Below are 16,288 nucleotides of genomic sequence, written 5' to 3' on the forward strand. Positions count from 1 at the left end.
GATACCATTGAAGTGTCCTTTTGAAAGCTCGAGCTATCACGTTACAATCGAAGCTCACAGTCCTTTGTTTGTGCCTTCGATGAACTGCCATAATTATCAAAAATTTCTGATCAAAGTACCGAAAGGATTTCCTCTCGTTGTCGAAATTACGTCATTCGTCCCGTTACCGCATGAGTTCAACTCATTATGCAAATAAGCGCATAATGCATTCGTGTCGCGTCACGTGACGGATGCACCGACACTTACCACATCACAAACGATCCGACAAAACTCTTGTATAGTAATTCCCTCTCATATCCAAATTTATAATCTCGAACATTCCTAGCGAGAAGGCGCGTTGAAAAAAAAAATGAGAAAAAACTACAATGCGACACGTAGCGTTCAGATAAGATTGTTTATTTTCCTCTCGCTTCGTTAGCGATAACGAGATGAAGCTGCGAATTATTTTTACCACTCAAGGATTTCATTCTCACATTGTCTATAACATTTATGCACAGTATAAAAGATATCGACGGCAAAAATATACACACGCAAAGAACAGCGAACAACAACAAAAAATGTGTACAATTAGCCAACGTAATAAAAAAAATGCATTTTATAGCAATTTTTTCGTCACATTTGTTCAAATATATCATAATTTTTTGTAAAAATTCTTAAAAATAACATTTTACATACACACTTATCATTAGAATGACATGCACGGTCCAAAATAAATCACCTTGTTTATTTAGCAGGTATATTTTGCGCTTTTGCTCTAATCGCAATAATCTTTATGTAAATCGTTTATGGCCTTTTAATTTTTTTTTGAATAGTCGTCATAGCAGATAGTTGGAATATTTACATAGATGGGCAAAATTAATTATTTATGAATGAAGTTTTTGTGGACAAATGTTTTTATTAATTCATCACTTGATTACATATTTGAGAAAACGACATATTCACATGCTCTAATGCAGTACTGAACATTGATTGATTGATTCGGTCATCAAATTAACACATACCATATTCCAACATATGTACCTACGTGCAAAGCTAAAATCACCCTTGCTAACAATTCATTTAAATAAATAACTTTTTAAATATTTGGAGGGTGGGCTATATACAAAATTAAAAAAAAAATGGCTGACTGAGTTAGTCAAAAAATTGATTGCAATAAGCCTCGTCCACATAACAAAATCATCATGTTGAAAAAAGCAACACACAGAAATAAAATTTAATATCATATATATGCACATGTATCTGTATAATATTATATTTATATAAATAGCAATTAGCATCAAATTATATTTTACCTAAATACGATACTATCATGTTTATAAGACGTCTCGTTATTATTAAATATTTACCTTGTGCGTAAATACATGTATCTAGAAAATACATTTAACATTATAAAATAATTTTATAAAGTTTGCAAAATATATTTTTTTTTAAATAGGCCAATGTATATTGAAACGTTCGGTATAAATTGATCGAATGTTGATAGAACAGCACATTGCGCTCTACTAAAATATATCTACACAAATACGTACAAATTCTATATTAGATTGTGATATGTCAAAATATGGAATATTGACGGTAGTATTTAACTATAAATATGTAAAATTTTATTAATACCATATAAATACATTTGAGGAGAGATACATAGAAAACGGAATACACCGTGGTGTAGAAGTATGACAAAGGTGATTGATGCAGTGGTGAGAGCAAATAAATGGTAATGGGTGGGTCACGTAGGTAGAAGAACGAACGATAGATGGACGAAACAAGTGCTCGAATGGTACCCGAGAGAATGTAAAAGGGTGGAAGGAAGGCCACGGGGGATATGGGTGGATGAAATTAAAAAAATGTGTGGGATGAGATGGATGAGAGTTGCTAAAAACAGAGACGAATGGATGCGTGTTGGAGAGGCCTTCATCCAGCAGTGCATGGCGAATGGCTGTGAATGATGATATATTCAGTGGTGTAGCCCGACTACACCACTTAATATATACATATATGAATATATAACAGGTCACCGCCCTGGTACTTTGATATAAAAATAATTTTTCGAGTACAATAAAAAATATTTTTGCTTATATTTCATATACCAAATATTGTGAGCAGACTCTTGTTTTAACATTTGGTGACTACAACCGTATCCTCAATCAAATTGCCATTTGAGTGCAGAAAATTTTTTAATAACGACCCATTGAAAAAATTATAGACACTTTGAATGATGCAGAAATCGAATCATCTAACAAAATTTTCAGAACTGTATATTATATTGTAAAAAATAATAAGCCTTATTCAGACTACTTTGATTGACTTTTCAAGTTAATTAGCATTTGATTTTTAACAAATATTTGTACTACCAATATTAGGATACATATTTTTTATGTAACGAAAAAGCGGGGTGGGGGGGGGGTCGTGAAAATTAAACACCGACCTGGTATTTTTTTATTTATCACTAAACCACTGCATATATTCTATTTCTAAACTTTCTTATTGAACTCAAAGTTAATTGAAATTCGAAGCGAGAACAAATTTGCTGATTCTGCTTGTTACGGGGACAAGTAGGAGATGGTGTAGAATATTATAGTCACAGATTTTGTCAAATGATTATATTCTTTAATTAGCAGTAAATATAAACGAGATTAATTTACAAGTTTGTATTACAAGTTACTAGTCTCGATGTCCTACCACAAGTTACTAGTAAGGCAGTTTAATCGCAAGTGAGGTTCAATAGATCTAACATGAGCATTTATACACAAAATAATGATAAGCTTTAACCAATCACAGAATTTTGGTAAATAACAAAGTGATTAAGATACAGAGCAACATCCGTGTGTAAGACAGTTTTAATATTTGATTTATGTATCCTTTGAGAGTATCGAGACATTTTTGAGTAGAAACACAATTTATCATAGAGATAAATAGTGATAATAATATTTTTGGGTTTACACGTATCGTGGGACAAAATGCAGCTATAGCAATAAAGATTATTAAAAGTAATACTTTGGATTTCAACAGGTCATTAACTATGTCGTCTTATATAACAGTCGTGTTAGAAACTCGCATAAATTATAATAGATAAAAGTTAAGTAGATAGGATTGAACAGAATAGTTGATTGTACAGTGTGGAAGCAATAAAGATATTGAAAGTCTCATAAATAATAAGGGATAACTTTAAGAGATAACATAATAAGTAGTTAAAAATGAAACAGATGTTCAAACTTAAGGTTAAAGGGTATTATACACAAGTATATACATAGGTTGTAAGATCCTACCACATAACATGCTAAACCATGCTTTCTTTTAGTTACGTAGGAAATTTCCTCAATTTTTTTATATAAAGATATAATAGTTTAAATCTCGATGAATGGACCTGCGGGATGTTGAATGTACGTACATTCATAGAGTGACCTAAATAATTAGCGAGTTTATTAATGAAAACGATGTAACATCGCTCAAAAACGAGATAAAATATTATGCAATGTGAAATAATATTATTCATTTTACAATTTATCGTTAAATGTAATTACATATGTACATACATGCATTCGATTCGTATTGAAAATAACTCACAGATTGCATTACATTCACATACAGATGTTTACGTCTTGTTTAGTTGATTGAAGATAAGTAATCTCACGCGAGGTTGACGTTTGGATAGGCGCCTCGAATCTAACCTGGTGTCAACTTCTGGGGTCAAAATAGCATGAATGAGTAATTTCGAAATAAAACGAACATGCTTGTAAAAGATTAACCAAAGCGTGCGAGACTTTTCAGCTGTCAGATCGAACGTTTGAGTGGTTTTTATTTAAATTAGACCGAAAAAAATACAAATTTTGACAAGGCGAGCTCGGGAAAGTTAAACACCGACACACACGAATCAATCAAACGTTTAAAATTAGCCGAAAAGATAGTGTTCGGATTGATACTTCCGGTTGTATTTTTAAATTTCAGCGGCGAATAGGCGCGGGAAAAGTCCACTTATAATACATATATGTATCTTTATAGAAAATGTTCCGTGTGGAGATATCTTTAGTACATCGTATATGGGCGTGTTCACATATGAGGTATATGAAGTGTATTAACGATTATTTTGCTATCGCGCATCTGCATATATGTATGTACATATATAATCTTTACTATATATGCAAATGAACTTTAAAAGGTGAGCCAACATTAAAATCATACATTGGAATTATAATTATTAAAAAAAATTCAATAGCTCATTCAACATTTTTGCCATGCAGACACCTTATTGAATTTTTTTGATATGTAAAAAATATATATACATATGTATAGAAAGTTAATTATTTTTGGTTGACTGATTTATAAAGGTTGTTAGTTTGATTGTTATTCTCTTTTGTTATTTTTAATATATTCTCTGTATATAAACTGAATTTTTGTTTGGTGATGCATAAATGTAAATTCGAAGGAAATATTTAGCAAAGACTAAAGCTTCTTGGAAATTGAAGGATTCATTACAATATGAAAGATTTTTCAGTAGTTTCATTTTAATTAAGTCAATATGAAAATAATACAAATTCTACGACTTTCCATTTCTGATGACTACATTTAAAAATTTGATAATCGCAAATCTTTAAAAAAAAACATCGCTTTTTAAAATGAGGTGATTAATTTTGGACCACCTCAAAGTATAATATGTTGTATACATGACTTAAACGATCGCATATAGCACATTTTTAATCGCCTCTTTGCCTAAAAACATCAACAAAACACTATAAACAAAATTTGCAGATATTTTAAGAGCGATCCAAGTGTTCTCACAAGAAGAAAAAAAGATTCGGAACCACCGAATCTCGATTCGAAGAAAAATCAAGCGTAACGCATTGTTCCGATTCGACGTGTCCACAAACACATTCGGTACAAAGGTTACATCGAAAATTAAAATACTCATACATATGTACATATGTGGGTATTTATGAGAAGTTTTTAAAACGCGTTAAATTAACTCATCCTTCAATTCTAATTTGAATAACGGCAAATGAAGATTGAGATCAATTTGAAAAACGAACGTTAATTTAACCCTTCTTCTACGCGCGCAAACACACACGCACACACCTCTCGAATTTTACTATCGGTTCGATTGCGTCATTTCCAATTACAAAACCCTACCTATGTACCGAAAGTTATTATTCCAAAAGGCACATCGTCACTAATCAAGTGGATCAAATAAAAAAATAGACACCTAACGGTTCAATTTCAAAAGGTCGGACGTTGGATTCCCATTATTTTGAGAAGCCATATATATATACGAACTCGTGATAAAAATATATAAAAGTATTCTAACAATAATACATTTTATAAACTTTTATTAGTCAAGTTTAAAGTAGTACCCTTATCAACCCACACAAGTATTGAAAACTACCTTGATTTGTTTTGGAAGCTGTTTTAAAAGTGATCTTCTGATAACCCATTCAGTCAATATGTACGTTGTGGCCGTAATGAACTTAATCTAGTATAAAAAAACCAATTTCAACTCAAATTATGTATATTCAAATTGAAAATATTACTTTTACTTTTATATGTATTACTGTTTTAATTAACGTTTTACTTTATCCACATATGTAAATACATACGTTACAGTCGAAGTGTATTTTCAGTTGTAATATATTCCAAGTGGCGTTTTACACAGGTAAGTCATATTCGAATACAATTCAACTTGTAAATTATATGTCTATAAGCGCAAATACACCTTCAACAATGTGCACCAGTTGTAATATAACAGTTGATTTTTGATAGTTCTGACGTTTTTACGAATGCTTTAGAATTTAATAATTCGTTTATATTTGCTAGGTATTACGGTTTATGATAATTAGTATCGTTTTACGGTAACTCTAAGAATGTGTTCATAATAAAAATATTACTTTACAACTCAATTTGCTAACCGAATGACGTTTTCACGAAAACCCAACATTTCCATCTAAACTGGTAGCAACTTATAGTTGAACTATATTTCATTTTTAATATATTTTGACCAGATGGAATGTAATTCGTCATATGAATCAACTTACATGGGTTAGACTGAATATATTCCAACTAGTCAACATATATTTCAACTACAGATACACTTCAACTATAACGGTAGTTGGTATCAGGTTAGATGGAATATATTCCAACTAGTCAACATATATTACAACTGGAAGATACACTTCAACTGTAAGACACACACACACACATACAAATACATGTATGTATGTATAAGAAGTATCGATAAAGCGTTCTGGTCGTGAGAAATGTCGACAGTGGTTTTGTTTGATTTGTATAGATCCGTAGCATTATTTACTTTTGTATGAATAATTCGAATAGCGTTAATCTTATCACATTGTAATTTCTCATTTAGTTAATGAAACACTAACCGTTACTGTTTTTTTTTCTCTTATTAATTGCCGAATGAATTGAGCTTAAAACTTTTTAAATATAATAGTATAAAAACAGTATCACATATGAGCATCTGTACTATAAACTTTTTATTCGTCGTACATACATATGTATACTCAAAGCTCTCTTAATTTGTACTGTGAAAGTGCAGATTATTATAGTCGGCGTCTTGGGTTCTTTTTATCTTAATGGATTCCATCTACCTCTCCCTTTAATATTTTCTCTCTCTATCTCTATAATGCGTTATCACCACAAAATCCATTAGTTAATTAAGGGCACAATGAACCTATTGTAAGCATTCATAACGACAGCAGTAAAATGTGAACTAGGAAGTGTCTCGAGACGTTGACCCATTTCGCGGTGGGAAAACTCGCCCATTTTCCTAACTAAAAGAATTTAATTATCGACCAAGGAAAAATGTGCAGTGATAAATTTAAAATGAAAATGGCGAGGGAAAAATTGCACTAGAAGGTTGGGTTCTGACACGACCTCGATGTTTTAATATATTTAATGACTGCAAGTGGGTGTTGGCGCGTTATTGAATCGGTTGAAGACACGAGAAAGTGCACTGTTGGATAAAATTAGAAAAAAATAGCCGTGCAATTTAAATTTGAAAATCGAGCTGACGATTGCCCAACATTGCACATGTACGTAAATTTTGAATGCATACAAGTATTTAGGTTCACAAACATACGGACAGACGGGCGGACGTTTCCTTCCAAAAACACAGACTGGGAGATGCACTCACAAGATGCATCCGGTGGATTCTTGTGCAATGCACAAATTAAAAAAAATGCAACGAAAAGGCACACATTTGAATACAGCAACATACATGCATACTCGTAAATATAACAGCAGATCTGTAGAAACGAAGTTATCAATAGGGGTTATTTTACAAGCTTTTTAATTTAATATATACATATGTAGAATCAACAAACCGGCATTGCCAAAGAAAATTGAAAAAAAAATCTTCAAAAGATTCCAATACCTGTGTAAGGTCAGTGAAGTACCATGAAATAGTATGATATAATAGTTACCGTGAAATTGTATACCCTGGTGAAATTATACTTTCATTAGTAGAAGCATACTTTCGCCAAATCGGTGAAACCATATCACACAAATCAGCCTATTGAAAACGTGGTGTCAACTTCAGTGCGAAATCATAACAGCATCAATCAGAAGGAAGGACTGAGGACTGTTCAATTCATGGAAAATAGTTACGGTGAATCTATATACCCCAGTGAAATTATAATTTCATTAGTAGAAGCATACTTTCGCCAAATCGGTGAAAGCGTATCACACAAATCAGGCCATTAAAAACGCGCTCTCAACTTCGGTGCGAAATTATAACAGCATCAATTATAAGGAAGGACTGAGGACTGTCCAATTCATGGACAATAGTTACAGTGAATCTATATACCCCAGAGAAAGTATACTCTCATTAGTAGAAGCATAATTTTGCCAAATCGGTGAAAGCATATAACACAAATCAGCCCATTGAAAACGTACTGTCAACTTCGGTGCGAAATCATAACAGCATCAATTAGAAGGACTGAGGACTGTCCTGGAAATTCATAGAAAATAGAGCATTCCATTCAGGAATTAAACGGTCCCTATATGAGGCGGAATTTGGACAAAATGAAATCGTTAGTCTAACGTCATAAAATTTGGCTTCTGATGTAATTAAATATTTATACACCGAATATATCAAAAAACTTATTTTGGAGGTAGAAGAACAAGAAGACTCAAAATTAATAGAAGTAAACTTATACTTTCACTGCCAGCATGAAAACACTGTAACATAAATATGAGTAATATGGCATATATAATATCTAATTAAAAAAATATATTAATTGGCTTTTACATGATTTAAAATTAAAAGTTATCGATAGTAAAAATGCACTCCATGCTATAATATTAACTGGTTTATCTTTCTGCGCTTTGATCTTCCCGACAATTAATAGCTCTCGAAAAATTTTCGTTTATTTAAATTTACAAAACTACTTGTGTAAATAAATTCATGTCTTCTTATTAAAATACTAGACGAATAAGTATAAAAATATATGTATTTACGTATGTATAATACATTATTTAAACCATAATATTTATTATTAATTAATTTAATTAAAAGTTATTAAACCGATTCCCATATATTTTGAAGTCAATGTTTGTATAACTCCAAGCTGTTATTATATCACCCTCAAGCAAAAGCTTTTGTTTTTTTTTTTCAATTCATTAAACCGCATATGTAAGTATGCAAATAAACATATTTTTTCAATATAACTTTGAAGATATGATATAATAAAAATATTTTAAACACTCACACAGACACTAGGGGGTTTTGAAAATATCTCTCTCGGAATCAATTCCCAAATTTATGCGTCAATATTATTACTACGTCACACATCGCGCTCTTAATGGGTTAAAAGAAAAATGTCAACGTTAAAATGTCGGCGAACATGTAGAGCATTTCTAGTGTATATAATTTTTTTTTGCACTGTGCGAATTAAGGTCGTTCTAAATGTTCGTTTGACATAATAGGTCGCAAGGTCGTCAAAGTGTTGAAAAAAACACACACACATTTTACATTTCAAATGCCACTTAGACTTATAATACCCATACAATTGAATTTAAATATTGATACATATACCCGATAGCGATAATGATAATTCCGTCATTACATACAATGACGGACAACTCGAAAAATATTGAACTAGTCCTTAAAAATTAAATAAAAATAAAACTGTTTACACGCACTAGCAACACTGAAAACACTGCCCTTCACACGATGTTAACAGATATAAATAAACATATATAAACAAAAAACCATCAAATCAAAATCGAAACGCTCCGATTTACAGTACGGTTCATTTTATTTTTTCAGCTTCCGTATCTTTTCGAACAATTTCGTTTCCGGTTTTGCCATTTTTTCGCCTGTTGCCAAGTCAGCTAAGATGTGTGTTTTGTTATTGCTGAAAATTTCACCAGCCGCATTATTTTTACACCAAATAAACACGCAAGTGCGAATAAGCGAATCACTTTGGCGCAAAACTATTAGATTACTAAAAATTAAAATATATGTATATTCGCGTACATATTTGAATTAATGACAATATGGCCCCACTTCATATATTAAAAAAGTATTTTAGTGCATACATATATGAGAGCATCATTGACTATAACGAAAAGTTAAATTAAAAAATGTTGTATCGTTTACACGCATAATACATCATTACTGATTCGGTATGCTCATTATATGTAAATATTTATGGATTCTAAGAAGCTTAGTTGACCAATTTCGGGCATATTATTGTATAATATATGTATATGGAGTAGAGAGATGCTGGTAATAAATAATTCGTGGCGTTGTAAGGGTTATTCGTTTCGATTTCATCATCAGATATGACAGGAAAAATTTAATTAAAAATCCAAGGTAATTTTACCTCAGTATAAACATGAAGTAATATGTAAATATGGATAAGTGCAGCCGTTTTCCGATTTCTTTTTAAACAAATAAATTTCATATTATTGAATATGTTAATAAAATCTCTATTTTACATATTGAAAGTTCATATTCAATTTCGGTGCTGTCACCGTTTTGATTGTTATTTAAAATAATTATTCGTCGTTCGAACACAAACTTGACAAAATGTCATATTATATTCAGATATACGCAAATACATATTTATTTATTATGGAAAAAAATGAATAATACGTGTATTGAATACAATGAAACATATTTAATTCGTTCGCCATTTGGATAATATTATAAATTATCGGAAACAAAACTACACATGTATATTTATGTGTCTGAAATATTCATAATTTGTTCTCTACATATTCATAAATTTATTTGAAATAATTAAAAGAAATTATAATCTAGTCTTAAAAATACATCTACTATTTTTCGTAGCGTAATATTTTTTAATGTTCAATAACTTAAGTAACTAAATATGCTTTTAGTTAGTTATTATCAAAGATCGGCGGACAAATTTCTTTTGACCACAAAAAATGGTTCATTATAGTTATTATAATGAATAATCAGTAACCATAATAAAACATTTAGTAACAAACAAACGGTCAATATTTTAAATTTAATTATTAATATTTTAATTAATTGGTTGGTATATTTTGACAGTGATTTTTAAATTCAAATATAAAATTTGATTTCGCAATTATGCATAATTAAAAAATTTCGAAACAAAGTCGGAAACACGAGGGCATTTTCTAGTTTTATAATATTAACATATAAACTGACCAAACTGATTAGCTAACTGACCAAATTCGAATATGTATAATAGTTACTGATAGTTAACTCAATTATGTCTATGAAATGTTCGTAACAGAGACTATCGCATTCCTTAACAACAACATGATAAAAATATAAATGAATTAACTGATAAGTTTTAGTAATATTTAATTTTAATTTTAATACTTTTATATTCAGCGATTTACAACTTTATAAGTAAATACAACTTTGGCCCAGCTCATAGTAGCGTGGAAAAGTGAAGATAAATACTTGTTTACATTCATTCGCAGTATTATCCAATACATACACTTTTTTTTGCGGCAAGAACATTATCTGAATATATGTATACATATTTATTTTAAATATACATATACATTTGTATTAAAATTTTTGGCATTCACCTTGATTTTAATAGCGGTCAACATTCCGATATGCGAAAATAGTATAGCGAAAAATGATAACGCTACAGTACTATTGCGCTCACCTGTCAACGATGTAATTAACGGCAATAAAACATTGACCGGTAAACGGCTAAAACAAAAGTCGTAAATTATGCACGCATCGTAATTAATAGGCGTGAAATCAAACGGGTCGAATTTTCCATACCAAATCGGTCAATCGATTGCACAATTCAATGGCGCAATTAATACGATTACAATATGTGTATAAAATAAATTATTATACGTATTGTGAATAGAATGTATGATTCAATACTGAGCTGTTAGTTATCATAAAGTGCATTGAAATTATTGCATGCACATATTAAGTCAGAGCAATGATCGAAACGCGCGTTCATCTCTCCAGATGTTTCGGTTCAATTTAAAAACAATTAAAACTATGTATGTCGCGCCATCTTATTCACTATTATTATACTATTTCAAAGGAGCTCAACCCATAAAATTATCTTCTATTTAATACTTCGACATACGCTTTGCAATAAATATAATACAAGATACAAAATACAAATCTTCAACGTCTCACTTTGGCCAATTCGTGCTCGCATTCTGATGAATGGGTGCATACAACATGATTGCTGGGGAAAAACACATTTTTTTAGCATAAATAAATCACGCAAGTGCAATTTTCAAACATTAAATTGAAATAAATTTCAGATATTTTGTCGCTTTATATATGTATTAGAGTCAATACTAGTCCCTTACAAAGCGTACAAAAGACTTTAAAACGCGCATACATACAGGTACAAATAAAACAGCGAATTTTGGAATTTGGAAAACGGCTTTAATTGGAAAAGACGAAGAGCGTCGTCAGATATTTGTAAAAAAATAATATAAAAATAAATTCCACATGATAGAAAACGTCTTTTCCAACTTAAGCCGTTTCCAAATTCCAAAACTCGTCGTTTTCGATGTACCTCAATGCAATTAAAATTCTATAATGTTGCATTAATAAATATGTATAAAAATATTGCAACCTCTCACTTATGTACATAAATGTTGTTAAAAAGGAAAAATTAATAACTATAATTATCAACCTAACTGAAAGAAATATAAAAAGACAATTTGAGAAAAAAAAAGTTAGCTTAATTCATAACTAATCAAAATGAAAAGTTCGATTTTCGTACTAATATTAAAAACATAATTTGGAATTACATACATGCATTATATATGTATGTAGCTAACTTAAAAATTGAACTTGAAAAAGTTCATAAAAAAAGTCACGGTTTTTAATAGATTAATAAACAAAAATACATTTTTTTATATACTAAAAATAGCGTAGAACATAAATTTTATTTCTGTGTAATTTAATATGTTAAGTACGATAAAAACATACACAATCTTTCAACATGGACATTTATGATTATAATTTGCGATATATGAGCCGTTATATTTGATCCAATTTTCAGTACATATGTACATGCATATTTCTGTCTGATTCAATTCACAAATTGTTATCACTTATTTTAATTCCATATGTCCAGAATCTCGAAAAAGCAGAATAAACGTATCACCACAGGCCATCAGTATTTTTAAATACTGTAAAATGTAAAACATTATATTTAATTTTCTGCGAAATATTTCTCGAAATAAAGCAAAGTGGACTTTTACCACTTTTAAATATAATACAACGGCTCATATGCAAGTTTTCCATACACTAAAAAAAAGTTTTTATTTTCGAATAAACACTACTACGCATAGCATTAAAAACCCTAAAAATATTTTATAATACACCCATATATACTAATTTGAAAAAACTGCATGCCATATATACATAATATTCCGTTTGTACAGACACTACTAACAAACTAACCAGTACATAGATTCTATGACAGAATCACTAATAACCATACTAACACACTTGTGAAGAGTCTCGGTGATTACAACAAAATGTCTTTACCCTTCAGGTATAACACACAGATTACCTAAACACAATCTGCTTTAAGTCATCAACTTTAGAGACTGTTTAATTAATATTATGTATTACTAGTATTATGGGCATTTATAAGAATTGTAAATATGTAGATTTTTGAGCTCTTTTTCCTATTATGCCGTACATTAAGAGGCCTGTACACCCGAAACCTTAATTTTGTTGCCGTTCCTTTCTTCGATATATATATTGAGTGGATGTGACAACATATATCAATATATATACTTATATTGAGTGATTGCGAAAGTTGCGCTTCGACCAGATAATACGTATTTTAAATCGACAAAGTCGAGGTTTCGTATTCTCGTATTTTTTCCTCCAAAACTGGACCAATTTAAAAAAAAATTCATCATCGGTATGAGAAAGATATTTTTTGTGAAACTATGCGCGTATTTTTTTTTAAATCGACCGTTAAATAAGCACGTTAAATATTTTCAAAGGTGTAAAAAAGAGGCGATTTTATAGATGTTTGGCGGCTCCTAGCTCCTATAAAAAAATAAAACGATAGATTCATCTCAATGGTGGATATCCATAGCATATTAGACAATAATTTCTCTAGTGCCATAATTGAGGAAGGGAGAAGTCTAATACGTTTGTATGGACAAGGCGCTGGTGTCCAGCCCTCTTAACATTAGAATAATATAATACGATATGTTTACTAACTAAATTAAATTAAAATTGTAAAATAGAAAATTATCAGTAGATCAGTAGCTATTAAATTAGATATAATATGTATTGTGAACATAATTTCGTAATAATAAAAAGCATTGAAAAATATATAAAATTCAAAATTTCAATATTCACTCTAGCAACAAATAAGTTCAATTTTTTTTCGATTAAATTTAAACTTCAATTGTTTTTTTTTCCAGACAACTCCTCATTGATATGCATTTATTGCGAATATTGTGAATTCATGACCAAGGTTAGTCAAAAGTCGTCCGTTTTTCACGCGTTTTTCGCCTGTAACTCGATGCAAATTTCGCCGGGCCGAAATAACACACAAAAATGTACGTACCTGGGGAGAGCGTGGCGATTTCAAATATCGTCCGGAATCGGCTCCGGGATAATTAACGACGTGTTTATTCACCGTGCAGTTTCGTCGCCGGCACGGTCACTGACACGCCGCGATGTTCACACATTCACGAAAGCTGACCCGCGAGTCACCGAAGATCAGTGCGTTCGACCCGGTAGCCGAAACGCGACTGGCGCTAAGCTGATGGGGAACTGCATAAGTATGAACTACCTTGCTAGTAGCGCACATCACACACTAAGCGGTGTGCGAGCGTACATATGTGGAGTCATTGATGACTTCGATGATTCCCTCTACCATCTAACCAAGAAGAAGAAGAAGAAGAAGTGATAAATATTTCCAGCAAGGATGCTCCGTGCAAGAAAACATTAACCCTTTGAATGCTGACGTCTTATCTGTTGAAAGCCCGCCACGGTGAAAATTTCGCCGACATTTCCAACTAGAATTATTTTGAAATCCAATACAAAGCAGGTGTAATAAGCTTATTGTAAAAAACTAAATGTATCTAAGCTTATTGTAAATCATATTAACAATTAGACACAACATAACTTCTTATTGAATACTTATCTCGCAGATAAAACTCAGTGAAGAGATATACTTTTAGCAGTGAAATGTCAGATCTGACATATTTGACCAAAAATCAATATATATCGTGTATTACCTTACAAGAAGCTACACGCCAAATTTGACATTTATATATACATATGAGAGTTAAAACTATAAATATTTATATATTAGAGATAATGAGAACCTATAGAGCAAATTTTATAAAATATAGAGTGAATTATAGGCGCTTAAACAATTAAAATCTGATATGGCCATATCACGGCGAAAAGGTTGAAGATAGATTATGGTAGCTTGCAAGACGTCACCGTAACCAAATTTGTGGATATTTGATACGCATTGTATACGATATTTTATCTCCAACGTAATGGCAGACGATACATTAACGTATATTGATGACCAAAATGAACAATATGGCAAAGTATGAAAACGATCGGATAAGAGATAAGACATATAAAAAATGTGAACTAACACTAAAACCATGTGAACTGTATAAGAGGGTTACCTGACAACTCGTTCACAGATTGTCCGTAAACCGATGATGCGCTCCAGGCATTACGTATACGGCCATCTCTTTCTCACCCCGTCTGTTCACCATGATCTTGTTTACGTATGCAGCCATCTTTTTCACAGACCGTCTGTTATCGGTGAAAAAATGGTAGATGGTGATGGCAGAGTAAACGAGATCATGGTGAACAGACGGGGTGAGAAAGAGATGGCCGTATACGTAATGCCAGGAGCGCATCATCGGTTTACGGAAAGTCTGTGAACGAGTTGTCGTGTCACCGTATAAGAGGTAAGTAAAAATTGTAGCTAATCCAAACAAACTCTAAATAACTACCGCCGATGATTTCGAGTTTTGTAAGGGTGTGTTTAGACTCTTTAATGTATCTTGCAACAATATTAAATACACAAAAGTAGACTATTAATGAATATATTTTTCCAAAACCAGTTCCACCTTCTTCATTGTTGTTAAAATGTAATGCTCACAATGTAAATGCCAAACCATAATCTAAAATAGGGTATTTTAGATTGTGGCTTGGCATTTAGATTGTGAGCATTAAATTTTAACAACAATAAAGAAGATGGAACTAGTTTTGGAAAAATGCATACACCTATTTATTTAAGGGTCAGGTTAGGTCAGGTTAAGTTAGGGTTGGCCCTATTCATTTAAGATTGGCTTGTTAGAGTCGGTGCTATTCAGTATCACTGTCACACGCGAGAACTGAGACAGTGATATCGCATATTAAAGTAAAAACGTGAAGGTAGATCCCATACTAAAGTAGACCTACTAAAGTGGCACCAAAAGAAGTATATTAATTAATGTATTTTTCCAAAACTAGTTCCATCTTCTTCATTGTTGCCAAAACGTAATGCTCGGTCGAATATTTCTTCATTTGTATCGTAGCAATGTTGTCGAAGCTTTTCTATCAAAATTTCCGTGTCAATGTTCATAAAGACTTAAATTCAGAAATTCCCGTGTATAGCAGTCTTTATAAACGACACGGATTACACGGCCAGTGTTCTATGCATTTTTTTAAAAGCTACCTGGAAAGGCTTAGCGGGTAGTATTCTTGTTTACTTTCTGCATGCACAAAATACAACGCCTATCGGCGTTTTTCAGGCCTATGGACTTCAAAGGGTTAAGTGAAGCTCTACTGAAATATATT

At 31.5% G+C, this 16,288-nt stretch overlaps 1 protein-coding gene across 2 annotated transcripts in view; it reads right to left on the reverse strand.

Annotated features, from left to right (window-relative positions):
* The window catches only part of LOC143920896 (aminopeptidase N-like), a 77,035-nt gene extending 62,807 nt beyond the window's left edge, over positions 1 to 14,228 (reverse strand). For both annotated transcript variants that reach the window (XM_077443925.1, XM_077443916.1), the window contains exon 1: positions 14,040 to 14,228. The gene's annotated coding sequence lies outside the window, so the exon portion shown is untranslated. The remainder of the gene's footprint in view (positions 1 to 14,039) is intronic.
* Between the last annotated feature and the right edge of the window lie 2,060 nt (positions 14,229 to 16,288).

This window comes from Arctopsyche grandis, chromosome 2 (genome assembly GCF_051622035.1).
Source record: "Arctopsyche grandis isolate Sample6627 chromosome 2, ASM5162203v2, whole genome shotgun sequence".
NCBI classification, from domain to species: domain Eukaryota; kingdom Metazoa; phylum Arthropoda; class Insecta; order Trichoptera; family Hydropsychidae; genus Arctopsyche; species Arctopsyche grandis.